Raw genomic sequence first — 27,360 nt, 5'->3', positions numbered from 1 at the left:
TAACAAGAACTCGATTTTTTTTTCATCTCTTGATGTCTAAGATAATCTCATCATTTTGCGGGACATGAACCCTGATTTTGCACTTCTCAGGGCTGGTGACACTCTTCCCACAACGGCTAGGAGCATTTTTCTTTTTATGCCACGTAACAGGATCAGAGCGACTGGCTTGGGAAACCTTTTTATTTTTAAATCCTTATTAAACGTGTTGTGGCTGCCACAAACCCCTCTAAACTCCTTTCCCACACCATGCGGGCCACTATGCTGCCTCAAAAATGCTGGTGCTAAGAAAGCCTGGTCTTTCAACAGTTACAAACATGAACCCTCGCTCACTCGGTGGCCTTGTGACTCAAAAGAAATGAAGAAAGATCTGCAAGGCCCGACCCCAGACAAATAGGGGAAAGGGGGGAAGCAAACAAAACCAGCCCCCTTTTTCTTAAGAAAGAAACTGGCAAGAGGCACTTCCTGTTTAGCAGATGTCACCTAGACGGATGCAGCTGCAGCGAGTGATAACTCGTGTGCGCGGGTGAGCTGTCTTCTCCAGCCCGCTGGCTCCCAGCAAGTCGCTTATCTGCTCTGTGCATTCCACACTGAATTGCAGAGCTGGGAAATGAGCGAGGGTGAGCTTCGGTTTCAAACGAAATTAAAAAGGAACGGCGCACGCGGTCTGCGACTCAGCTCCTGGGATTAGCTGCAAGATGGATTTAGACGCTGAGATTAAGACAAACACATCCCCGCACAGAAAGCACCAGATGGGAAATTTGACATCTCCTGAGTACACCGAGAAACTTCTCATACCTGGGAGGGGGAAGGGGGCAGGGCAGAAATATAGTTTGTTGGCTGCTCCTGACAGGGGAGCTGCTCTTTGCCCCATCATGGGGGAGACTGTGTCCCTTGCTACCTGGAAGGATCTGTCCAGCTCTGGAGAGTGCTTTGAGATCCACAGGCAGCGAGTGCTAGGAAAGGGCACGGTGCTGCTATTTTAACTCCCCGGCAGCTCTCCTTCCACAGAAGGCAGGCTGGGGTTACCAGTTAGCTTCACATTAGCCGGAGGTTGCACTCTGCACTTCCTGGGCATCTGTTGCCATGACGCCGTCTCTTCCAGCCAGCTGTCAAAGCAGGAGTAGTAGGTTGTTTTGATGGTGGTCACAGCATTGCCATTACTGAGCCTTAAAAAATCCTGAGTCCAGCCCCCCAAATCACAAGACTTCAAACCAGTACTGCACTGTGGGTTCTTTTCACTTGCCTTCTGCTTTCTGATCCTCTGTGATGCGCTCATGTCACACTTTCCAGCTTTTCTCAGCAACCACGAAGGCTAGAAATGACTTGTTTTTGTAATGGAAGTCGGGATTCCTCCTCGCTGTTTTTGCTGATACAGACTAACACAGCTACCACTCTGAGATTCTCATGGAATCCCATGGATCCAGGAGCTGGGGCTTTCAGAAACACCTCGAGTATCATTGTGAGACTCGCCAACACCAGTTAGACATGAGCCTGGAGCCTGTCATTCGGCTCCTCAGAGCCAACAGTGACCGTCACTCATGCAGTGGGGTAGGGGATGGAAATCTTGCAAGCCATCTCTGCAGCCATGCAATGCTTGCTGTTGCTCAGACTGTCCCCAGTCTCACAGGTCTCCTTGTGGTCCAGGTAGCTCACAGCCTCCTCGATGCCCCCATGGCAGCTCTCTCTCTCTCTGTTATATGTTGTTGCCCTTTGCAGTTTGCCAGGTGGGGACAAAATCTCCCCACCCAGGAGCCTCTGGGTTGAGGAAATATGGTGTGGCCCCCACAAAGGGGCCAAAGCTCAAAGACAGTGATTGATGCTGGCAAAAGGAACCTGCAGGTGGAAGAAACATAAACTTCACTGCAGCTGCAGGGTCCTAGCCAGCAAGGGGGGGGGGGAGGGAGGGGGGCAGGATCTTACAGGAGACAAGGAAGACAAACCCTCTGAGAGCCAAAGCCTTGGCTTTTCCTGACTTGGGTGGGAACTGTGCCTGAGGAAGGACAGGTAAACTGAGGCACAGAGCGAGGAAATGACTTCCCCAAGGTTACACAGGGAGTCTGGAGCAGAGCTGGAAATTGAACCTACAACCCTGGAGTCCCCATCCAGTACCTTACCCACTAGACCATGCTTCCTCTCAAGTCTACACCCTCTGATAGAAGAACCTGTCTCGTAAGAAAGCAAAGGATGCTAAGCCTGAAGGCTTGTGGGAACAGAGCAGGTACATAGCAGCCTCTGAGTTGATGAAGTGGCTGGTGGAGCAGGGATTGTAGAACCAGCCATTCATGAAACCTCATCCTCCCGGCTTTGGCCGGGACAGACCCAGCCCATGCCTGCTATTCTGAGTGGAGGCTCTGATCTGAACAGGCCTCTTGACTCCCAGGCTATGGTCTGCGGTGCTCGCCAAGCAGGGGCATGACTCAACATATTTGTGCAGGGGAAGGTGGGATAAATGAATGCCATCGGCTTTTTAAAAAGCCTTACGCTTATGAAAAGAAATATTGCCTGAATAACAATCAGCTCTTAAATGTGTACTCAGAAGCACATGAGCTTAGCAAACAACTCGGGGATGTCGGGAGAGCAGGGGAAACAGCAGACAGGAAAGTAAAAGCAAATAAAAGAAGAAGAAGAAGAATTACTTCAGTGGAATGTTTTCACAGAGATAACAGGTGGGGTAAAAATGATGTAAGATCAGATTTGCAAGGCCAGTCTCAGTCTGTGCATGGGCTGTTTTGTGTGTGTGTGCACACGCACGCACACACGCACACACGCGCACACACACGCACGCACATGCACGCACACGTGCACACGCGCACGCGCGCACGCGCACACGCACACACATACGCATTCATGCACGCATGCACACGCACGCTCACACACATGCACACACGCACACACACGCACGCGCGCGCACGCACGCACGCACCCGCACATGCACGCGCACGCGCACACACGCACACACATACACGCGCGCACATGCACGCACACACGCACGCGTGCGCGCGCACACATGCACGCACTCACACATACACGCACACGCACGCACCCGCACATGCACGCACTCACACATACACGCACACACACGCACGCGCACGCACACACTACTGGCATTACGTCACCTGCACAATCGATAGAATTTCCAAGAGCAAAATCTGTTTGCACTCAGGAGTGGTTTTGCACATGTCACAAAAAATAGTGCACATGCACAAAGAGTGCCCCTGGGGTGGGTATGTGGCCCCGAAAGTCTAAGGTGCCTGTTTTTGTTTGGAGATGTGTCTAGGGACTTAATCATCCTCGAGAGACACTCACGTCATGCTGCAGCTTCCCGGGCTTGCTAAATTCCCTCAACACCTTAGGGCCCCAAATGGGCCGCAGCTTGGCCACATTCATGGCACCAGGCCCACCAGTCTCTGCTGGGAGAAGTCTTTTGACCTTCTGGGCATGTTGCAAAGCCCATTGGTCTGAGCGGCCATTGGGGAAGGATCTGCCTGATTGATTTGCATCTAGTGGGAAACTGCAATGGGATGGGTTTAAGCGGTACGGGCCACCGTGTGACTGGTGATGGAGTGAGGTGTGTTGGAGACAGGGAGGAAAGAGCATAGACGTTGTTTTGGCTGATTTTTACTTTGTATCTGCTATGTCCTTGTGTGTTTGAGAGTACGGTCAGGGTGCCCAAAGCTCACTGACTGACAGGCTTTAAGGCTGGAAGGGACCATGGTGATCATCTAGTTTGACCTACTGCACATTGCTGGCCACGGAACCTCACCTGCCCACTCCTGCAATAGACCCCTAACCTCTGGATGGAGCCCTTTGGGGTGGAGTTTGTACACAACTGGGAAGGAAAGAAAGATCTAAACATGTCCCATGCGCTGCACGGTAGCCTCTCAGCCCCTTGCATGTGTTGACCTAAGGGTAAGGTGCTCACCTACCACAATGATGAGCCCAGGATAAGTGCTTAGATAAACAGATCTGTTCTTTAGCTGGGGGCATCATTAGCAGATAACCCCTCCACCCCCAGCAGAGGATGGGCCTGTTATTGCAGAGCGTAAGGAGATGGTAGGTTAGGTTTGGAGCACAGTGACGAGAGGGTGGCTTTAAAACAGGCTGGAGTTTGAATGCTCCAGTACCTGCCGCATGGAAGAGTGCCTTGCCAAATTTACGACTGAGATGTGTATCCCCTACCTGGATGATACCCTTGTGCACAGTGGTGCTTTTGAAGAACACACAGAGACTGTAAGGAGAGCATTGCAACGGTTGCAGAAGCTTGGAATGAAGCTTTGAAATGTGAGCTCGTTAAGAGAGAGGTCCGTTACCTGGGAAAGGTGGTACCTGCTGAAGGGGATAAGGTGAATCCAGCTGACACCTTGGCTGTTTGTATTCTTGCAGAGGAACCACCAAACTCCATAGGGGGGAGCCTGGCAAGCTGCCAGGCTTTTTCACCTGCTATCAACATATATCCAAGACTTCTCAAATAGCAAAGCCGTGGTATAACTTGTTGACTGTTCCGTTAGAATCTGACACACAACACTGTCAAAAGTGGAGTCCGAAAAATCAGAAAGCCAAAGAGCAAGGCAAGGGATCTGGAGAGATACCTTCCAAACAGCCAGTTCCCTGGACTGGGCAACATCAAAGAGTTTTAGACCCGCTGATTTAACTGCCTGGTACAGCCACCAGTAACAGCTTATTCCAATTTTGCCTTACCCTTTATCTTTCATTGAGATGCTTCCAGTAAGGAATTAGGTCTTATATTAACATTGGGGCAAACTGAGAGTATAAAACTGTACCTAATTCCTTATGGGTCAAGAACACTAACTGCAGGAGAGAAGAATTATCACCTTAATTCAGAAAAGCTGGAGTTTCTAGCTCTGAAATGGGCTGTAGCTGACAAATTCTGTAACAACCTCTACTAGGCATAATCCTTCATGCTTTACAGCGATAACAACCCACTAACATATGTTTTCACCACTGCCAAGCTGAATGCCACAGCACACTGGTGGGTTGCAGAATTAGCTCATTTTAACCTCAAGGTTAGATATCGTCCAGGGAAATCTAATGTGGAGGCAGATGCTTTATCCAGATTCCCCTTTGATATGGAAAAACATAGGATGGAAGCACAGAAGAGACAGGAAAGGAGTTGTTAATGCTGTTTTGCTGTCCTTGGATGTACAAAGAGATGACAAGGTATTTTGGTTAGCAGCTATTACTACCAACCCTTTGGCAGTAGAAGACTTCTCCAAGGGTATGAAATCCACCATCAATCCTATTCGACGAGAAGACATTTTGGCAGCTCAGAAAGAAGATCCAGCTATTAGTAAAATTCTTTATTATAAGTCCTTGGGGAACAAACCAAACAACCAAAATAACATGGGAGAACGGGGTAAGATTCGCTGTCTCAGTGGGATCACTGCATTTGGATGGAATAGTTTACCGGAAAACTATGTTACTGAACTAACTGTTATCCTCTGTAAGATACAAAAGAACTATGTGGAGAGGTGGAACATTTAGGAGCAGAGCAAGGAATCAGTCTCACAAGAGACTGGTTTTATTGGCCACAGATGAAGAGGGACATCAAACATCATCTCACTAGAGTTTGTACATGTGTCAAGCAAAAGAAATTTGCCAGCCTACCAAAGCTCCACTAACTCACATCGATTCAACAGAACCATTTGAGCTTGTATCAATAGGCTTCTTGCCTCAGCAAAGGAGGCTATGGATGCATCTTAGTGATAGTTGATCACTTCACTAGGCTTGCCCAAACCTACCTAGCACTGCCAACTCCGACAAGACTGTGGCAGGCAAGATCTTCAGTGACTTGGTTTTAAAATTTGGTTTCCCCAAAAGGATCCATAATGACCAAGGGTCAGAGTTTGAAAATAATTTATTCAGAAGGGTACAGCACAACTGTAAAACTGAAACGTCTCACACAACCCCATCTTCTTAGCATATGTACAATGTGCTTCAAGTGGCACGGGACCAGGATTCATCACCAAATTTGGGTCAATTTAGAAGCTAGTTGGGTCATTAGCTTCCCCGGCCTGGGCCGGGTGCTGATAGGGAGTGCAACATGACCACTGATCCATGCCCCCTGCACAGCCCCATATCACAGGGCTATGGGTAGTTAGATAGGCTGAACCAAACTCCGCTGGCTATGTTGAGAACCTTGTTAAAAGAACAAAAGTCAAACTGGAAGGAAGAACTCCCAAATCTATGCCTATAATTGTACATGAAATGAGGCTACAGGGTTCTTACCATTCTATTTATTAGGTGGAAGATCACCGTGTTTGCCCATTGACACTGCATTTAGTTTACCTATGAACTTTGAATCTGCACCTGGGGGCCATAACAATTAAGCTGAGAAATGGAAAGAGCAGATGAAAGAAGCTTATGAACTGGCATGAAAATGTTCTCAAAAATCCGCAGCTCGTGGTAAAAATTGGTATGATCAGAAAGTGCACGGGACTAAGATGAACCACATTATGTGATGGTACCAGATACTGCTCATGCCACAGAGACCCTGAGTTCACAGGCAGAACCATTTCAGCTCTGTCTGGGAAATGAGGATGTTGACCTGTAAACTTGGAAACTGTTGATCCGACAGATGTGGCATTCATGCCAGTCGCTGAAAGACATGAACATCAACACAAGACCATGGAACCTGAAACCCAAGAGGACAGATCACCAGAACAACCCACTGACACGCGAGGCATCCAATTAGACAGAGAAGTTTATTTCGCATTAAGGAGAAAGTTTGTGACACATACCCAACTGCCTAGTCAGTTCTGAACACCAAAAACACCCCAAGTTATCCAGCGCTTAGAAAATAACAGCTCTTCTAAGGACTGACTAGGATGTGAATACCTTTGGGTATTGAAAGGGTTCCAAACGGACTATTCACTTGGAAAGCAGAACTAAAATGGCTGCAGAAATGTTCTGCTTAATGTGAAATAAACTGAAGAGAGAGCTTCCGCCCTCAGTACCAGAAGGTGTGTCAGAGGAGAGACCTAAAGACTCACTTGAGAGCGACGGGTACCAGCCTGTAGAACGAGTGTTTGGCTGCTAATCAGTCAAACGGATGGACTGTGTGCTCCACTTTGTTCATAGAAACACCAGGATGACTTTACATTTACAAAGGGGAAGGGTAGCACTCGAGAGGGAATGTCAGGCTTAGATCTACTTGGGCCCCGTCCCTTTAAGAATCAAAGGTCTGCTGAGGGGTATCAGTTCAGTAGAAACAACGAAAGGAATGCAGCTTGCCCAAGCCCCATTGCTACACCATCCTTTCAGAGCACACACAGCTCTGCTGCTACAACCAGGGTGCTATCCTCTGGGCCCCTCAGCAGACAGGGCACAGGTGAACCTAAAAGCGTAGGCCACAGGTCACTCTAACCTGAACTGCACCTGCACTGCAGGAGATGGCGATTCACACGTACCCTCCCTCCCCCCGCCCCCCCAGCTTGCAAATTCTCCTGTTGCAGTCCTCCCTGGGAAGGAGATGCAACCTTGCAGGAGGCTGAGCTGTTAGGAGGATCCGTTTAGCTGACAGTAGTCAGCTAAAAACAACCCCTTTGCCTTCTCTGCCTCGCCCTGTTTGCCATCACGTTCCTAGGCGGAGGTTGGGGGGCCATGGAGGGCCTTGCCCGCCCAAGCTGCAAGCCCCAGGCAGCCTGAGTGTGCAATGCTATGAGAACAGCAGAGGAGACAGATGTGCTGTTCCCAGCTTGCGCCCCTGAGGCAGGGAGTCAGGATTTTGTTTATAACCAGAGTGATTAACAGGTGATTAAAATAAGAAAGGGCTGTTAGAATGTTTCCTAAAGTTCAGGTTTCAGAGTAACAGCCGTGTTAGTCTGTATTCGCAAAAAGAAAAGGAGGACTTGTGGCACCTTAGAGACTAACCAATTTATTTGAGCATAAGCTTTCGTGAGCTACAGCTCACTTCATCGGATGCTCAATGAATGATAGAAAGTAACTGTAGATTTTTCTACAATTGTTTCAATTGTTGGATTCCAGAGGTGGTAACAAAGTGACTAATGTCCTTCTTTGGGAAGAGAACTGACATTTTAGACAAAGAAAACGCAGCGGATCTGATCTCCCTGGATGCCAGGAAGGCGTTTCATACAGTTCCACGTGAGAAATTATTAGTTAAAGTGGCGAAAATGGGGATTAATGTGAGAAGTGAAAGGTGGATAAGGAACTGGTTGAAGGGGAGACTACAGTGGGTCACACTGAAAGGTGAACTGTCAGGCTGGAGGGAGGTTATAGTGGAGTTCCTCAGGGATCGGTCTTGGGACCGATCTGATTTTAACATTTTTATTACTGACCTTGGCACAAAAAGTGGGTGTGTGCTAATAAAATTTGCGGATGACACAAAGCTAGGAGGTATTGCCCATACCGAGGAGGACCAGAATATCATAGAAGAAGATCTGGATGACCTTGTAAACTGGAGTAATAGAAATGGGGTGGTATTTAATAATGCAAAGTGCAAGATCATGCATTTAGGAACTAACAACAAGAATTTTTGCTATAAGCTGAGGATTTATCAGTTGGAAGCAACAGAGGAGGAGAAGGACCTGGGGGTATTTGTTGAACACAGGATGACTATGAGCTGTCAATGTGATGTGGCCATGAAAAAGGCTAACACAGTCTTGGGGTGCATCAAGCGAGGTATTTCCAGTAGAGACAGGGAAGTGTTGTTACTATTGTACGAGGTACTGGTGAGACCTCATCTGGAACACTGTGTGCAATTCTGGTCTCCCATGTTTAAGAAAAATTAAATCAAACTGGAACAGGTGCAGAGAAGGGCTACTAGGATGATCAGAGGAATTAAAAACCTACCTTATGAGAGGAGACCCAAAGAGCTTGGCTAGTTTAGCCTAACCAAATGAAGGCTGAGGGGAGATCTGATTACTCTCTATAAATACCTCAGAGGGATGAACACTAGGGAGGGAGAGGAGTTATTTAAGTTAAGCACCAGTGTGGACCCCAGAACAAATGGATATAAACTGGCCACCAACAAGTTTAGGCTTGAAATGAGGTGAAGGTTTCTAACCATCATAGGAGTGAAGTTCTGGAACAGCCTTCCAACGGGAGCAGTGGAGGCAAAAACCTACCTGGGTTCAAGACTGAGCTTGGTAAGTTTTTGGAGGGGAGGGTATAACAGGACTGTCTACAGTGGCCCACCGGTGACTGCCTGTAGCAAAAATCCCCAACAGCTTGAGACAGGACACTAGATGGGGAGGACTCTGAGTTACTCCAGAGAATTCTTTCCCGGGTATCTGCCTGGTGGGTCTTGCCCACATGCTCAGGATCTAACTGATTGCCACATTTGGGACTGGGAAGGAATTTTCCCCCTGTTCAAATTGGCTGAGACCTTGCGGGGGGGGGGGGGGGGGGTTGCCTTCCTCTGCAGCATGGGACATGGGTCACTTGCAGGCTTAAACTAGTGTAAATGGTGAGTTCTCTGTAACTTGACATCTTTAACCCATGATCTGAGGACTTCAGTAACTCAGACAGAGGCTAGGGGGCTATTACAGGAGTGGGTGGGTGAAGTTCTGTGGCCTGCGAGGTGCAGAGGGTCAGATTAGATCATCACAGTGGTCCCTGCTGACTTTAGGAAGAGTATCTGAGTAAGAATAGACGTTACAATTTTACACCAAACCAGCATTCTGTAAGTGACTTGCCACAAGATGTCAGAACATGTTAGTATTAGAGCTGAGGGGGTCTAATATTTATTTAATTTTCTTTCTTGACAGAGGAATTAGATGCAATGCTTCTGTCAGAGATTTCTAAGTTATTATCTGCAAAAAACCTAGAGTTTTCAGTTGCCAAAGTAGCCCTTGGAATCATGGTTAAAATTGCCTCCCCCCCATCTGAAATGGTGTCCCTGTGGACAGGCATGCAATTTGCCCTCCCCGCCATGTGTGGCCCCGTTGGCCTGAGTGGAGCCCCCCCCCCCAAATATAGAAGTCAAACTACACCTCTGATCACGTCCCAAACCCTCAAGCACAGTGGTGGGGGGACACAAAGGGGTGGGAGAGAGAAGGCTGGCAGTGGAGAGAGTGAGGGGACAGCAGGTATGAAGTTAAACACCTGGTGCGTCTCTAAGTGGAGGGTGTGAATCCTGGCAATAGAGATCTCTGGTCTGGGAATCAGCATCTGGGTCCCTCTCATTCCTGATGACGTTAAACCTTATGGCTATAATGCGGTGAGGAATGGAGGTTTGTGAAGGTGAGGAGAGTGTGGAACCTCTGGTGGGAGACAGGGTCAGAGCAGGATGGCCTCTGCCCATGGAGGGAGACAGGAAACTCAGGGTTTGTCCTATTTTGTATGCAATAAATAGGGCCATCTTTTCAGAAAAGTGCACATGGATTTGTGCATGCAAAACTGTGTGTGCAGTTTCCACAGTATGCATACGATGAAGTGAGCTGTGGATCACGAAAGCTTATGCTCAAATAAATTGGTTAGTCTCTAAGGTGCCACAAGTCCTCCTTTTCTTTTTGCGAATACAGACTAACACGGCTGTTACTCTGAAACCTGTGTGTGCACAATTTCTGTGATTGTGCATGGAAGCCTAGTAACTGTGTGCGAGCTAACAGCTGATGTAAAAATAGACGACTTGGGAGTGCAAACACACAAGCACTTTCCAGCCAGCTGAGCCCACAATTAGCATTTCCAAAGGGCTGTGGAATCATTAACTGCCCGCGGAGGTGATCACCTGGCTCACCGAAGGCTACACCAGGAAACAGTGGCAGAGGCGATATTAGACCCCCGATTCCCAGTCCTGTGCTTACCCAGGTAGACTTCTTGGCCTTGGCCTAGGCATCACTGCCTTGTAGGCAAAATTCTCCCTGCTGGGGAAATTGGCTGTGACACACTCTCCAGGTTCCCTCTCTGGGGGTGGAATCCCCTAGCCACGTTGTACGCTGTGTGTTAGTCACGCGTGTCTGATGGGGTCCAGTCCTGCCTGCCTCTCTCTCTCTCTCTGTCTCTCCCCCCCCCCATGCAATTGCCACTCTGCATTCTTCCCAGACTTCATTGCATCAGCACTCTGCAGACAGGTTTCAGAGTAGCAGCCGGGTTAGTCTGTATCTGCAAATAGAAAAGGAGGAGTTGTGGCACCTTAGAGACTAAAAAATTTATCTGAGCATAAACTTTCGTGAGCTACTGCTCACTTCATCGGATGCATGCAGTGGAAAATACAGTGGGGAGATTTTATATACACAGAGAACTTGCCACTTTTAGGTCTGTAATCGAGTGACCAGAGAGATTGAAGTGTTCTACTGGTTTTTGAATGTTATAGTTCTTGACATCTGATTTGTGTCCATTTATTCTTTTACGTAGAGACTGTCCAGTTTGGCCAATGTACATGGCAGAGGGGCACTGCTGGCACATATCACATTGGTAGATGTGCAGGTGAACGAGCCTCTGATAGTGTGGCTGATGTGATTAGGCCCTATGATGGTGTCCCCTGAATAGATACGTGGACACAGTTGGCAACGGGCTTTGTTGCAAGGATAGGTTCCTGGGTTAGTGGTTTGTTGTGTGGTGTGTGGTTGCTGGTGAGTATTTGCTTCAGGTTGGGGGGCTGTCTGTAAGCAAGGACTGGCCTGTCTCCTACGATCTGTGAGAGTGATGGGTCCTGACGCAATTCTTCAACAAAAAAACTTCAAAAAACAGACTCCAAGGAGAGAACTGGAATTAATTTGCAAACTGGACACCATTAAATTAGGCTTGAATAAAGACTGGGAGTGGATGTGTCACTACACAAAGTAAAACTATTTCCCCATGTTTATTTTCCACCCATTCTTGTCAACCGCTGGAAATGGCCCACCTTGATTATCACTACAAAAGGTTTTTTTTTTCTTCTCTCCTGCTGGTAATAGCTCACTTTACCTGATCACTCTCCTTACAGTGTGTATGGTAACACCCATTGTTTCATGTTTGCTGCGTATATAAAATCTCCCCACTGTATTTTCCACTGCATGCATCCGATGAAGTGAGCTGTAGCTCACGAAAGCTGATGCTCAAATAAATTGGTTAGTCTCTAAGGTGCCACAAGTACTCCTTTTCACTCTGCAGACAGCTGCTCGCTGGCTGCTAATAATAACCATCGGCATTTCCTGCAAGACAGGGCAGGGCACCACTTGGACTGGGTGAAACCAGACACCACAGCAGGGTCACAACCATTACCACCCTCTCTCCTCCAGTGAACATCCATGCAAACATACACACACCCTCTCCTGCAAACAGACCCGGACACCTCTACCCATATACACGCAAGCAGCCACACATGCACCCATAGACACAGGCCCGTCGAGACCTCACATGCCCGTACACCATCTGCAGACACATAGACACATACTTGTAATAAGTGAGCTTGAATTCTGTGATGCTACTTGTGCAATCCCCCCCAGCACCCCACTCCCCAGGGGAGATCAATTTTGAAGGGTCCAGAGCTGCCAGAAGCTTCAGGGGAGAATGCCCTGGCATTGGTATGTCTGGTATTGGGGCACATGCGTTTGCCCAGCCAATCCCCCAAGCTATGCTAGACAGCTAGGGGACCGTCGATCATGGTTTAGCTCAGTGACCCTGCTTCACCCCAGAGAACCCACTCCAGTCACTGATCCTCCACCAGCCACTTTCCTCTGCCGGCCACAGGTGTCCAAAAGAAATAATTGTGCCAGGTGTCATCCCTGGGTCACGCACGCACACCAGGCAGCCTGCTGAGTTGCACACGTGCGCCACACATCACGCCTGATTCATGCATGCAGGCCATGTGCTGCATCCGAGTCACCCACATATGTCAGGTGTTGTGCCCTGTTTGCATACACGCGTGCCACATATCACTCCTGCGTTGAACACGCATGTGTCAGATGCCATGTGTGAGTCACATGCATGTGCCAGCTGCAACGCCTGAGTCACGTGTGCTGGGGACCACTTCCAGCGAGGTTTCAGGGTGTCACTTGAATGCATTCTCCCCATCCAGCTCTTGTCTCTCTAGGCTTTTATACCCTTCACTGACAGCTCCTGAACCTTCCCGGCGGGAGACAGGCTGCCACTGGTTCCCACAGGCCACTGCCCCATGCCCACTTCTTGGGGCAAGGGGTGGGGGGTCAGTGCAGGGAGTGGAATCCACCCAGGAAAGTCCTTGCAGGGCTGACGAGAGGCTAGCTCTGAGGTCAGAGGATACCCTCCAGTTCCATTCCCTCCTTGTACAGCCACTGCCCCACAAAATGCAGATCCCCAACTGTGTGGAAAGAGACGCCAGGAGCTGTGGGCAAGGGGAAGGGAGGATGCTACTTCTCTCAGTCCCTCTGATAATCGGCCACAAGCACATAAAGGACGTGCTACTGCTGCCAGCTGAGGGAGAGCTCCCCTAGCACAAATGACCATGGCCTTTGTTTATGGTACTATAGGCCCAGGGTTCTAGTCCTGGCTCCCCAAGAGCATACAAGGGAATTTGTAAAATCGTAGTGTCCCCAGCACATGGATTTGCTAGGTGCTCAGGCATTCATCCTGGCCAATACTACAGCTTCCTCTCCCCTCTGTGGGCTAAAACGGAGGTGTAAGCTGGCCTGGCTTTCCCCAGCTGTAACAGTCCTAACCCAGCACACAGAGCTTGACAGATGAGAAGTGCTCGATAGCTGCTTACAACAATGTGGTTGCATGTCGCTAGCTCGTGCAATAACCCTCAGGGTCACTCATGCAGCCCAGCTGAGAGGTACCATATGCCCAGTCAAAATTAAGGGCAATGCCCCCACGGAGGCCTGGCATGTGGTAGGTCTCATGGGGGCATAAAAAGAGAAGCAGCAGCCTCCAAGTAGGGCTTCCACGGGCAGCAAAATCCATTTCAGACTCATAAAAAAGTCAGGCCAGCAGCTTTGGTATAAACCAACCCCTGCCCCTGCAGGGTCTGAGGAGATGAGGTTAATGGTCCTGCCCGTGGCACTGGTGGGGAAGGGGCAGGGGAAGGAGAGACTGGCTCTTTAAACAAAGAGAGTGCGTGAGTCGGAAATTGACATACCACGTGCACTTAATCCCCAGCGCTCAGTTGTTGCACACTGAGCCATCAATCATGTGTCTGGGTGACTGACAGAAACTCATTAGAGCACTTTCTACCCTGTCTGCCCATTGTCACTTTCCCAGAACCCAGCCCCCCTTCGACTCTCTGGATGGTTTTGGGAAATCAGAGGGGAGCGAGATTGAGAAAGGGGCAGAGTACTGACCAGGCAGCCCAGAGGAAAGGCGCTTTTAGCTACCTGGCCATGGACTTTCCCAGCCTGCTGTGGCTTGGCCCCCTCCAAGGCCTGCCGGTTGATTTCAGATTTGGTCCAGGAGGGATTGCTAGGCCCTGCACTGGAACTGATCCAGCCGGCCTATCCAACGCTAACACTCGCTTATCTGCTAACCCCTGGCTGCCAGCCTGCCCTAATCTCCTTTCCCACAGTAGTGAAACAAAGCTGCGGAGAATGCAAAAGTGCAAGATTCTCCCTCCCACAACCCCGCCCTTTGCCATTGCCAGCTATTTCCAGGGCTGGCTGCAGGCTCCTGAGAACTTGCACGTGTGACCAGCTGGCTGGAGGAGAGGCCAAGTGACTGCTCAGGTGCTCAGGCCTGGGGAAAGGTGGCAGACTGGGGAGCGGGGCCTCTCTTTAGTCATGGGAAAAGCACAGCGCCAGTTGCCATTCCTTACACCTCTCTCCTGATCCGGAGGGGCTGCTCCTGCAGCCAGCGGGGGAGCTCATTCTCCGAGACACGGTCAGGCAGAGCCCAGTACACCAACCGCGGCGCTGGTAGGTTTGTGATGGGGATGCCTGTCTCCTGGGAACTAGACTGAGACCCGTCAAACTCCGTTGACAAATGTTTGCCATAGTCCTCAGTGGGAGCTGTAGGCCTCTACCTGAAGGCAGGAGGTGGCCCCTCTTTGTGCCGACAGAACCGTGCGCATATGTATTTGCACGTGCCTCGTGCACACAGATACGCACTGCAGGAAATCCCATGGCTGCAGCCGCAGTGCTGCGCTGCTTGGTTAAATGCCTCGCTGGTTACCTTTGCCCTGAGCTGTAGTGTCATTGTGGGGGTGCGTCCTGCACTATTGCTGGGGGGCTGGATCGTCCCCAACAGGACGCAGAGAGATGGATAAACATGCCGGTAAAAGGGAAACCAACCTTCCCTCTTCTCCAGCTGAGAAGCTAAAAGGGCAGCGTCTTTGTTCCCCCCTGTGAAGGCAAGAGAAAGAAAATAACGGGGTTCCTCAGCTGCACGGGTGTCGAGTCCCTTCACAGGGCCAAAATCTAGATACGCGCGCTGCACTCTTCAAACAATAGCCACAGGGCCCGGTGAGGGAGCCAGTTTGGGGCCAGGAAGGGGTTAATCCAGAGAAGTTTGCTCACTCTAGGGGATGATTTAAACCAGACAGAAAGCTTCTGTCATCCATCACATTAACAGCCAGATCATTGTGTTTTAAAGTGTCTGTAATTGCAGCAATACAGAGACAGAGAGAAAGATAAAGAGCTGGGAAGATGCAAATGCATATGAGGGAAGCGCCATATTCCTCTGGCTTTTCAAATGGGGCAGGGAAGGTGAGAAACCTCCAGAACAGACCGAGGGATTCCAAGCCTCACACTAACCCCGTCTAGGCAGTTGCACCATTGAAGCTGCTGACACTGGCCCTGCTGTGGCGAGGCAGGACATGGGGAGTGTGGTGGTCAGCCTTGCCCAGAGCGGTGTGATCCCAGCACGCCAATGGTAGCCACTGTGTGCAGGGCACGTCTACGTTGCAAAAAAAAACCAAAAAAAAAACCCAAACCCCCCTGCGGCAGTGAGTCTCAGAGAGTCGACGGACTCTGGCTTGGGTTACAGGGTTCAGAATAGCCAGTGCAGACGTTTCTGGAAGCCCCGGCTCAGAAAGCCAAGCGGGAACGTCTCCACTGCTATCTTGAGCCCCGTAGCGTGAATTCTCCAGGCCCGAGTCAGTTGACCCAGGCTCTGAGGGGCTGTGCCACCCACGGGGGTGTTTTGTGCCATGGAGAAATACTCCTACAGGGCTGCTATGCCAGATTCTCTAGTTGTGTGCCGTGCCGCTGTGGTCAGGTCAGTCCCAGGATATTAGAGAGACAAGGTCAGGGAGGTAACATCTTTTATTGGCCCAACTCCTGTTGGTGAGAGAGCGAGAGAGAGAAGCTTTCGAGCTGCACAGGGCTCTTCTTTCTTCAGATCTGGGCAATGTACTCAGAGATTTCCCAGAGCGGAAGAAGAGCTCTGTGTGAGCTCAAAAGCTTGTCTCTCTCCCCAGCAGAAGCTGGTCCAACAAAAGCTATTACTCAAATCCCCGCCCCCACTGCCCCTTTGCATTCTCTAGGGCAGAGGGGGCCTGGTAGCAAAGGAAAGCCCGTGGTCTGTGTCCCTGACAGTCCAGGTGTGTCCTGGTTTGGGGGTGGGAGGCATGAAGGGTCATTGGCAGAGATGAGACCATGTCCTGTTTCATAGGAAAGGACCTTTAGCCCTCAGATTCCACAGGAGCTCTGCTTGGGGCTTCACTTTGGGCCTGTTCTTTTCTCCCTCCCATAAGAGTCTCTCTCTCTCTCTCAGCTGTACCCTTTCTCCACTGCCTCGGGCTGTGTTCTCCCCCCCCTCCGCCCCCGGCCAATCCTCCACGCCCCCGTCACCCCCGGATCGCCCTGCGAGTGGATCCACTACACTTAGCATTCACTTTCCTTTCTCTGCAAGAGCAGCTTGGGCCTCATGGAGAAAAACACTGAACTATTTAGTGACAATCCTGCTGCCCCATTGCCTCTGTCCCAGGCGTGTTCTCCTGCCTTCCTTTTTATTAAGGACACCGGTAGGAAAACAGAACCCATGCCGCTCAGCAGCCCACCTGCTCCCACCTCTTCTGCTCACTGTTTGTACAGTCCCAATAGGCTGCTGCAGAGACTAGTCTCATGTCACAAACAGGACTCTGACATTGAATGGGGAAAATACCAAGAGCCAATTTTCTATCCATCCAGCCCCACACACCCCTCTCGATCTAGATTTCTAGAACACCCATTACTATGGTCGCTGATGCAAATGTCTCCACTGATGATACAGAGCTAAATAGAACAATGTTATGTATGATCACATCCCAGGGAGAAGAGGGTGATGGAGAAGTTTAGACTGAATTGCCTCTGAACAATGTTTTGCTGAGTGTGCCATGAATGCGTCTTTAAGTGGTAGTTGTTGACCAATTTGTTAATCTCACCCCTTTGGTCAATAACAGTTTGCCTTTCTACAGTAGGTTCCCTCTGAAGATGATAAGCTTAGCCTTGCAATGCCCCTGTGGCATAGGTACCCCAATTCATAGATTGAGAAACTGAGGCACAGAGTGGGGCAGTGACTTGCCTTGAAATCTATGCTAGAGATTCAAGTAGAACCCAGGTGTCCTAACTCTCAGGCCTGGTCTCAACCCCCCTTTGTTATGACCTAGGAGCCTGTTTAAAGCCTCAGACAGGACCTCTGAAGAATCTCACCTTCAAAGCACAGGCTGTCCCCTCTGGCCTGGTGAGCCACACGTTCTCATGGGGGTGCTCCTCTGCCCTGGGACCCTTGAAAATGGCCTTGCTGATGGAATCACCTGCAAGAAAAATATCTGTGAGTGGGTCACCTGTGCAGTATGCTGTGAAGCAAACTGCCCTCTTAGTCATATGGGCAAACTTCTCCTCTGAAGGCAGCAGGGCAGATCTAGACTCCGAATATCTGGTTCTCTCTGCATGGGCAGGGATTACAGCTACCCAAGCATGGCACTGAAGGTGACATCCCCATTTTGGATCTAGGTGGAGAATTAAATCCTAACGGAGGAGCTTGCTGGCTGGATTTGACCTTGATGGGGAAAATCTCCTTTAATTTTTATTGCAAATACAGCAAACAAACAAGCACCAGGACGCTCTGAAGCAGGAAGCTTTCCAAAATGCCCAGATTTTAAACTCCATCATCTTTACATAAAATATTACCTTTATCTCACAGCCGCCTTCCTACTGATTTCCTCGTTATCCGTGGCTTAGCGCTAAGTGGCACTTCTCTCATCATCTCCTATCTGTCTTGAGCGATAGAACCCCTGGGGGAAACATACCAAGGTATCTGTTGTGTGTGAGACCCATGCAAAAGGAACACGGGGGAAGCATGCTGTGTGCTAGCAGAGGGTTTGTGCAATCAGCCAGGCTGTGCAGCCCCATGTAGAAGCATGCAGGTTGTGAATTATTAACATTCATACGAAGCCCACAGAATAAAACAAGCTAACACAAATGTTTATTTTCACAGTAGTAAATTATGACTTCAATAGACTGAAATTACAGTCCCTGGGCACTGACTAGAAATGAAACAGACCCTGCCACCCAAACTTACACCCGGGGGAAACACATCATCTTCTCATCAACCAATATGGGTTAGATTTTATTGCTGGCTAGTAAAAAAACCCAACAAACTACAGCTTGTCCCAGTTGCCACACAGATTGTGGCTGGAGCAAAGCCGCAGGTGGAGACAAAGCTAGGCTGGTGATAGCGGAGCGGCACCTCCCAAGGGCTTATCCTTGCACTTGACATGACTCATTGTAGCTGGCTGGCTCTGTCAATAACTAGCTGTCTATGCAGCATGATGCATGCGTGTTTGGATAACGATCGATCAGCCAAGCCATTTTCTGGTAGCAGATACGCTCTTGCGGTCTCTCTCATACTGACACAGGGCCACAGAGGAGAGGCCTGATCCGGCAGACTCTTATGTGAATAGACCTTACTGATGCAAACAGCTTAGCTGGGACTCCTCGCAGGGGTAAAGGCTTATATCTCCTGGCCCCAGTGCTGCTGCAGGCTTGGTCAGAGTTCCCATTCTGCAGCTTGACCACAAAACTCTCCTCTGTCCAAAAGTTCCCTGCAGGTTCTCAGGCTGGGAGCCAAACCCTGCTGGCACAATGATCAAAACCCAAACCCAGGTTGGTGCTGGACTTTGGAGCTGCTGTGAAACAAAGGGAAAGAAGAGGGTTATCACGGGAGGAGCTTGTATAAATCAGTAATCCGGGCCCAATTCTGTATGCCTTTCAGACCTCAACTTTCCATCGACCCCACTGGGAGTCTTGGGCCTGCAAACAACGCAGAACGGCCCCTTGTGCAGAGAATATTAGCTCCCAATAGAGAATGTGGCTCATTTTCTGCCCTGGGTAAGAATTCAGTTGGGCTACATGGTGCGTAATTCAGGGCAGGCTCTGCCTCCTCACCCAGCTCTCATGCATACATGTGACTCTCGCTGCAGTCGGCAGAGGCTGTGTACGTACATCCGTGAGCACATCTGGACATAATGGGCCTGAATAATGACCTAGGTGGGGTTGCAGGATCAACCCAATAAGTCTCTTCCCTCTCTGGTTTCTATGATCCGGTGAGGCCCCAATGACAAAATGTAAAAGCTGATTTGACAGCAGCCATCACCTAAACACAAACTAAACCAACCAACCAAATCCTTAACTCCTCCTGGCAGGATGTCCCCGAGGGACGTCCACAGGCACCTGAATGGGATAGGCTTGTCTCGCACCATCTCAAGGTCATGCCATGGGATGCTCTGCTGGTCTCCAGTGCCATGATAAAGAATTGTTTAAACAGTCTATTTAATTAAACATGCACGCTGCCATCATTTAATTAGAAACTGATTAATCTGCTGTTTGTATCACCCTGATTTGCAAAAGGACCCTGTTTTAGTCAACACAAATGGAAACACTTAATAAGGTAGCTGCTTCTGTTCACCTGTCCGGAGCAAAATCTGGCTCACAGTGATGCTGTTAACTATTTGACGGGTTGAAATCCGGCTGGGAACAATTTAATCGATGGCCCTTTTGACTAAAGTGTATGGTCAAAGTTAATGTTTCTACTATATACATTATAATTCTCCTGGCAGAGCAAGAGGATCCCCATGTTAGCAGAAATAAATATATGATGGTGGCTGAGGCTGGATCTGAAATGATATCTCCACTGGCAAGTAAACACCGGATAACTCAAGAGTGGCACCATCATGAATAAGTTATCTGTCTCCTCACTTGTGAGGATAAATGTCATATCAGTCTTAAGCCATCACCTATACAGCCAGACATTCAGGTCATGCACAGAGTTCCCTATCAACGCTCCCTAGGCTGAACAACGTGGGCTTTGCTTAGCTCTTCAGACAAAAGCTTTCCTTCTGCCTTTTCAGTGCCGACGTGCTGGTAAAATGTCATGTCTCTGCAGGGGAGGAGATGACAACCTTCACTCGCGCCAGGTCCCTCTTTTGGAACGGGTGAAAAGGGATAATTCACCATGCTGGTACAACAGACCGTTCGGACACAAGGGGCCCCAATCCTGCACACGCTTACTCACGTGAGTAGGCCAAGCAAAATCAACGGGACTAGTTCCACGAGAAAGAATTTTCAGCATAAGGCCTTTGCTGACTCCACAATGGAGGCCAAACACAAGAGATGATGGGAGGAGGCCACCTAAACTAGTTTCTAACGCTGCCATTCGGAAGGAAAATATTGCTATCTAGTACTAGACCAGAATGTTTAGGGACATGTGTTCAGGAGGGTGGCGGAGTCTGAATTGTGCAAGGGGAATCCGTGTTCACATAACCTCCACACCCCACGTATTTGCATGTGCCAGCTGGGTGTCTGTCTATGCAAAGGAGGCTCTGCAGGCACCAAGCCCTGTTTGTGAGTGCAAAGGCAGGTGTGCGTGGGTGCATTTTTCCTATGCTCATGTCAGCCTTTGCTTTTTGAAAAATTTGTTTCTTTGGGGCAAACCCTTCTCCACCCTCCTCTGCAGCTGCAGGGGGCCTGCTGGCCAGGAGACAGGGCTTGGAGAGCTGAACCCAGCTTCCTGGACTCCCTGCGAGTGGTCAATGGGGATGCTTCATGCAGGGTAAGGGCGAAGCCCAGAGGGGTTGGGGACCTGGGAATCCACCACCACGTGAATTCTGCAGTCCTTCCCCCTCGCCTCGGAGGGCAGGACTAGGGCCACACAACTGGCTGCAGTAGCTGCTGGGGAGGGACTCTGTGGCTGCTCTGTGGCTGGTGGAGCTAGAGGAAAGGACACCCCACCCTCCGAGACACAGAGCTCGGAAATTACATCTCCTTTCAAGCTCAGAATTAAAGGCTGTGGGACCAGCCCTGCAGGGTCCCCATGAGCTTAGTGCACTGAAGGGTTGGTGGGCTCGAGCCCTTTGTTTCCAAACACAAGTCACAGTCCATCAAAGCCAGGCCTGAGCCTCTGCCCCCAAACTCTGCAGCCTGAACCCAGCTCTGGGGTTTGAACCTGACAAGCATCTCTCTGGAGAGACCAGGTGGGAGAGGGAATCTCTCTTTTTGGACCAACTTCTGGTGGGGAGAGAGAAGTTAGTCCAGTAGAAGATATTACCCCATCCACCTTGTCTCACTAATGTCCTGAGACCGACCCGGCTGCATACATACATCTCATTGTCATAGGAACGTTCACCATGGTGAGCCAAGCACAGCACCCACCAGTCTCCTTCTCCGGGGCCCTGGCTTGCACTTAAGCTTTGGTACAGATCAACAGAACCGGTTTGCATCCCGTAGCAAGTAACTCTGATGAGAACCTAACTAGTAACTGTCTAGGCCTTGGGCTGTCTGAATTATGGTGCCCAGGAGCTGTTCAAACTTGGCCATTGCAAGATGAACATCGGCAGGGACACAACAGTGGCAGAAGGCAGTAGCTCGGCCTTTGGTTAGTTCCTGGGGAAGGGGAGAGAGTTATCAACCTCATTGTAATAAGGAATCATTTGGCAGTGAGGAGTCTTGTTCCGGATACCCTGAGGTAACAATTTGACCTAATCGTCTCACATGGTGAAATCACATTGATTACATTTTGCCCCACACCACTCTGCCGGCCAAACACTAGAACTCCTACTGACTGCAGTGGGAACAGGATTAACCCTCAAAGAGGCAACCCAGGCTTAAGCCAAGGGACACACCCAAAAATATCAACAGAAGCTTGTCCAGATGTGGAGCTGGTGTCTCCAGCAATAAATGTGCATGATTCACCTCTTCTGATGTAACTAACTGACAATAAAAAAGGGAAATAAAGTCCAGTCTGTTGCAGAGTGGAGGAAACGTAGGTGATGGAGGTAAAATTGGGTCTAGAATCATAGACTCATAGGATCTCAAGAGGTCACCTAGTCCGGTCCCCTGCACTCATGGCAGGAGTAAGGATTATCTAGACCATCCGTGACAGGTGTTTGTCGAACCTGCTCTTAAAAATCCCCAATGATGGAGACTCCAAAACCTCCCTAGGCAATTTATGCCTGTGCTTAACCACCCTGACAGGGAGTTTTTCCTAATGTCCAACCTAAACCTCCCTTGCCGCAATTTAAGCCCATTGCTTCTTGTCCTGTCCTCAGAGATTAAGGAGAATAATTTTTCTCCCTCCTCCTTATGTACTTGAAAACTGCTCTCATGTCCCCTCCCAGTCTTCTCTTCTCCAGACTAAACAAACCCAGTTTTTTCAATGTTCCCTTATGGGTCATGTTTTCTTGACCTTTATTCATTCTTGTGGCTCTTCTCTGGACTTTCTTCAAATTGTCCACATCTTTCCTGAAAAGTGGCGCCCAGAACTGGACACAGTACTGCAGTTGAGGCCTGAGTAGAGCGGAAGAATTACTTCTCTTGTCTTGCTTACAACACTCCTGCTAATACAGCCCAGAAAGATGTTTGCTTTTTTTCTGCAGCAGTGTTACGCTGTTGACTCATATTTCGCTTGTGATCCCCTACGGCCCCCAGATCCCTTTCCGTAGTACTATCAGATGGAAGTAAAATGTCATATGGGAGTAAAATTGGGTCTAAATGAGTGACATTGGAGAGGTGGCACTTCTGTTCTAAGGCTGAATTGGGTCAGAGTGGGAAGCCTGAATGAAAGTCCCATTGTTTTCTTGGGGACAAGTCACGCTGGTCAACATCATTTCTTCATGGCTGCCTTGACAGGTCCTCTCCAGAAGGGGCTGCTGTGTCATGACATGGATCCTGCTAAAGAGGCTTCAGAAAGGAGGTCTTGGGAAATTATTACATTAAAAAACAAAATACAAATAATCCATGCATGTGTCAAATGCTCCACAACAATGCACACAGGCAAGCCACCTGACAAGCCCAACAGTTACACAGGAGTCCTGGCTTATTTCTAATAGAAATAAATGAACAGCTGTTCCTTTTTCTACTGGCCCTTGCACTAAGGGAACAATAACTCTGTAGCAGAACTGGTGTGTGGGGAGAATCATAGACTATCAGGGTCGGAAGGGACCTCAGGAGGTATCTAGTCCAACCCCCTGCTCAAAACAGGAGGGAAGCTTTCCACTGATTCTCTTCGTGTGCGCGCGCGCTATTCAAGCTGCAAGGCGGGGGGCATTTAAAAAGTTTTCTGTGCTGAGAGATTTTGCAGCTGAACCATCTGATCTCTGCTTTTAAAAAGTTTCAGGCCCTGCCCTCTTGTAATCAGGGCAGCAGCAAAAAGGGGTGAGCTGCCTCTTTCAGGAATAAAGTTAGAAGAACTCAAACCAGAGCAAGCCCAGAAGAAGGAAGACTGGAATCACAGAGACCCACAGACAAAGGGAAAATATAAAAGAGAGAGAAAGGAAACAGAGAGGTGTGGAGCATGTTAACACACACACAGAGTCCCCTGCACTGGGCCCCTGCAAGATGGCAGGGGCAGCTGATTCTTGCACTCTGTGCATCTGAATGGTGGGTCCGCTTTGCTTCTCCTAGAACGTATTCAATTCGATTTGCATTTTCCACACTGCAACCCCCGGCTCAGCCCTTCCCCAAAGAGGGGGCGAGAGAAAAACCCACCCAGAAGAAACGCAGCAATCGGGCTGTGCGCACAGTGACATGGGCTGCGAAGCCGGCCGGGATTGCAGCAGTAGTGGAGCGCCCCCTGCAGGGCGAGGCTGAGAGGTGCAGCCAGCCCACCCGGTTCATCAGGCATAGGCGGCCGGGCGCTGCATCAAAGTGAGAAGCCGCGGCGTGTGAGCTCAATCAGACGGGAGGAGAGGCAGGGAGCGGAGCGGCGGGGGCTGCTGGCGATTGGACACCATCAGGAGGAAGCCCTCGCTGAGCCGGCCGACCGCTGCTGGGCTCGCGGCGGGAGGGGGAGGGTGCAGCGCACCGGACCCTGGAGTTAGCCAAGAGCCTGCAAAAAGGGGGCTTTGTGAAGAGGGAGCAGCGGAGGCGAGATGCACCGGGAAGTACAAGCCGCTCTGCCTTGCAGGACCCGGGAGCCGGCAGGCTGCTGGGGGCTGGCCAGGCACTAAAGGACCCCGCCGGGGGCTTCCCCTGTGCACACACCGGACCGGCAGCTTTGGCGGGGCTGGAATCGCCTCGCGCCTCCAGGCGCCCCGGGGAACGAAGGGGGCACGCGTGAAGACCCCCCCCCCCCGGCAGCCGGAACCCCTCGGAGATCGCCGGGGGCTGCCGCCGGGCAAGGCGCATCCGGGCTTGGCAGACCCGCTCCCGCACCCCCAGCCGGCGCTTTCGGGGCACGGAGTTTGCAGAGAGCTGCCCGAAGGGGAGGTGGCGGGCAGAAGGGCACCGAGAGCCGGCTGCGGAGCGCCTGGCGCCGCGGGAGGAGGAGCAGGAGGCGGCGGCTGGGCAGCCTGACAGCTCGCAGAAGTTGTCCGAGGGAGATTGCCCGGCGGAGCCCGCCCCAGATGGCCCTGGGCAGCGGCGAGCGGAGGAGGCGGCGGCGCTAGCAGAGTCCCCCGGGCTGGAGAGAGACGGAGCCGGCGAGCCAAGGGGCTGAACAAGAAGGGCGGAGAAGATCGCCGCAAAGAGCAGCCCCCCCGTGCGCCCTGGGGCTCCCTGGCCGTGAGGTCTCCTCTCCCCCTCGCCCCATGGCCCCCCGCCGGAGGGATGAGCCCCGACGGGCGTGAAGGGGCCCGAGAGAAAATGCGAAACCAGGCGAGAGCGGGGGGTCTGCCCGGGCAGCCGGCGGGCAGGAGGTGAAGCGCGCCCCGGGGGGACGGCGGCCGGCGCCGCCACCGCCACGTACCAAAGAACCCGGGCCCCGCGCAGCGCAGCGCCCGGCGCTTCCTTTCCCCTCTCCTGGCTCGGCTGGTGAAGAGCCGCGGGGCCAGCGGCGGCCGGACTGCGCCGGGGCAGCGCGCAGAAGGGGCGCAGAGCCTGAGGACCGCGCTACCCCGGGGAGGAGAGCGCCCGGCGCGGAGCGCAGCGCGCCCGGCAGTGGGGCGCGCCCGGCCCCTCAGGACGGCTCCGGCAGGTGCCCGGGGCATGGGAACAAGGGCGCAGCCCCCTGCCAGACGCCGCAGCCCGCTTGGATTAACTCCCTTTGGGTTTTGCTAGAGAGCCGAGCCGCGGACCCGCCGCCCCTGGACCCCGGCTGTCTCCCGGGCGTGCGAAATTACCTCACGGCTCCTTCCCGACCTCCGGCCAGTAAGTCCCTCTCCTCCCCACGGGGACCGCGCGCGTGGAAGTGCCCTGGGACTGGCGTGCGGGGGCAGCCCTGGCTGCCAGCCCTCCCCGGGCCGTGGGAGCGCTCCCCGGCGGCTCCCGTGGGTTGTCTTGCCCTCCAGGTGCGGGCTCCTGCAGGAGGGGCTGCGGGGGCAGGGGCGGGGGACGCAGGCTCTTTAAACTTTCCTTCCAGGCAGACACGGTCCAGTCCGGCTGAGCCGCAAATGGGGGCCTTACCCTCCCTTGCAGACAAAGGCAGGGAGCGATCCTTCTAGGGCTGCGTGTGCGGCGGGATCCCGCCCCCGACAGAGGCTTGGGCTCATTAGGCAATTAGGGGAAAGCAGGAAGGCTCTTGCCTGTGTCCCCGTCCCCGCGTGGCGGGTGGGAAGGTGCAGGGCTCAGATCCCGGCTGGCGGATGCCTGTGGCGGCGGGGGATGGAGGGGGATACAGCCGGTGAAGGGGCTGGGAGCTGGCCTTGCTTGCGGACAGACAGAGGCGCTCCACGGACACGCAGCTGGCTTGATTCCCGCTCCAGCTGGCCCGGAGCTCGTGGGCGCCTGTCCCAAACCCATGGGGTTCTCCTCGCCCGGTGCCCCGTGCTCTCTGCCCGGCAGCGGGACACTCAGCGGGAGCTGGTGATTACCTGGCCAGCGTGCGGGGAGAGACGCGCGCGGTACCCGAGGATCTAGCTGGGAATTTAAAACGCAGGCAGGAAAGCTGGGGAGAGCAAGTGTTTCTTCCGTGGAGCCAGGGGGCCGGGGCCCACAAGGAGCCAGGGCCAGTGAGAGAACTTTTTTGGGAGGGGGGACCCCTGCCAGGCTGCCAAGAGCCAGGTCTGTGCTGCCCAGTGATCTGCACCGTGGTTCCTAGGAGGCTTGCAGTGGGATGCATCATGTATAGCAAAGCTGGGGTGAGATGCCTTTGTCCACAGGACCAAGCTGTGAAGTCAGTGTCCCCACCAAGCACTTGGTTCAGGGCAGTACCTGAGACAGCGTTTAAGGTGGTCATGCCCGGGGGAACCTTTATTACTCCCAGCAGCAGTCAATCTTTATTTTAGGGCAGTGCCCCAAAGCCCCAGGCAGGGCCCACCCCCCTTGTGCCGGGTGCTGTACAAACAGGGCAAAGCCACAACCCCTGGCCTGAAGATCTTACAGTCTAAATTGCCAAGGTTCCTCTGAGCGCCACATGTGGGGACAGACAGCTATCCAGCAGGGCCACCAGACATACAGCGCAGCGGAGAGAGAGAAAGGAGAGAAGCATTTCCCTTTAAATGGAGCTCTTCTGCTCTTTGCTCCGGCTGGGAATGTTACTTCAGGCCTGGGAGCCTGGTGCCCAAATGTGGGGTGCCCAGTTCTAGAAACTGTTCAAGAGCCTGGTTTCCAGAAAGGGGGAGGGGGGGGCTGCTGGGCACTTTCTGAGAATCAGCTCCCTGGAAGGAGTCCACAGCTCCCTTCCCCTCCCCCCCCCCTCCCATGGAGGTACCTAATATCAGCAGACACTCTGGAAAGTGTCAGTCCGTGACCATCGAAGAACAGTGGCTTCTTTGGGGCCTGATGCTGCAGTCCTCACTCAGGCAAGTCTCCAACTGATGTCTGGAGAAATTGTGCCTGAGGAAGGACTGTAGGGTTTGGTATTGCCCTTTTCTTCTGCCCTGGAACAGAAGCCAGTCCTGGGCTGAGAGCGCAGGTCCATGTTCTTTCCTTAGTGTCCTGTGTGGATGCTTTCCTGAAGCCCTGGGGTGTCTGCAATGAGGGGACTGTGCTGGTGTCTGAATGCTCCATAATCTGACGCGGCCACCAGTTCCACAGGGAGGTGGCCTCGTTTTGTGCCCACCTGCAGCAAATCTCTCCCATTTTTGCTTCACAAATTTTCCCTTTCTGCACGACTGGAAGAAGTCATTTTCCTCCC

At 51.6% G+C, this 27,360-nt stretch overlaps 1 protein-coding gene and 1 long non-coding RNA gene across 14 annotated transcripts in view; one reads left to right on the top strand and one right to left on the bottom strand.

Moving 5' to 3' along the window:
* Positions 1 to 18,172, bottom strand: part of LOC125620761 (uncharacterized) — a 78,070-nt gene extending 59,898 nt beyond the window's left edge. Inside the window, exons 1-2 of the long non-coding RNA XR_012664612.1 lie at positions 17,982 to 18,172; positions 17,502 to 17,605 (exon numbers count right to left, since the gene is read on the bottom strand). This is a non-coding gene — a long non-coding RNA (uncharacterized LOC125620761). The remainder of the gene's footprint in view (positions 1 to 17,501; positions 17,606 to 17,981) is intronic.
* The window catches only part of CBFA2T3 (CBFA2/RUNX1 partner transcriptional co-repressor 3), a 110,587-nt gene that overhangs the window by 13,136 nt on the left and 70,091 nt on the right, over positions 1 to 27,360 (top strand). Inside the window, exon 1 of one of the 13 annotated variants that reach the window (XM_048816880.2) lies at positions 20,259 to 20,364. The exons of 3 other annotated variants lie outside the window; for them this stretch is intronic. The gene's annotated coding sequence lies outside the window, so the exon portion shown is untranslated. Of the gene's footprint in view, positions 1 to 20,258; positions 20,365 to 23,919; positions 25,434 to 27,360 lie in introns of those variants that run through there. 9 more of the 13 variants (XM_048816868.2, XM_048816870.2, XM_048816866.2 and 6 more) reach the window with 9 other exon arrangements.

This window comes from Caretta caretta, chromosome 12 (genome assembly GCF_965140235.1).
Source record: "Caretta caretta isolate rCarCar2 chromosome 12, rCarCar1.hap1, whole genome shotgun sequence".
Lineage (NCBI taxonomy): Eukaryota > Metazoa > Chordata > Testudines > Cheloniidae > Caretta > Caretta caretta.
The sequence above is the reverse complement of the archived record's forward strand: the minus strand, read 5'-3'. Positions and strand labels throughout refer to the sequence as shown.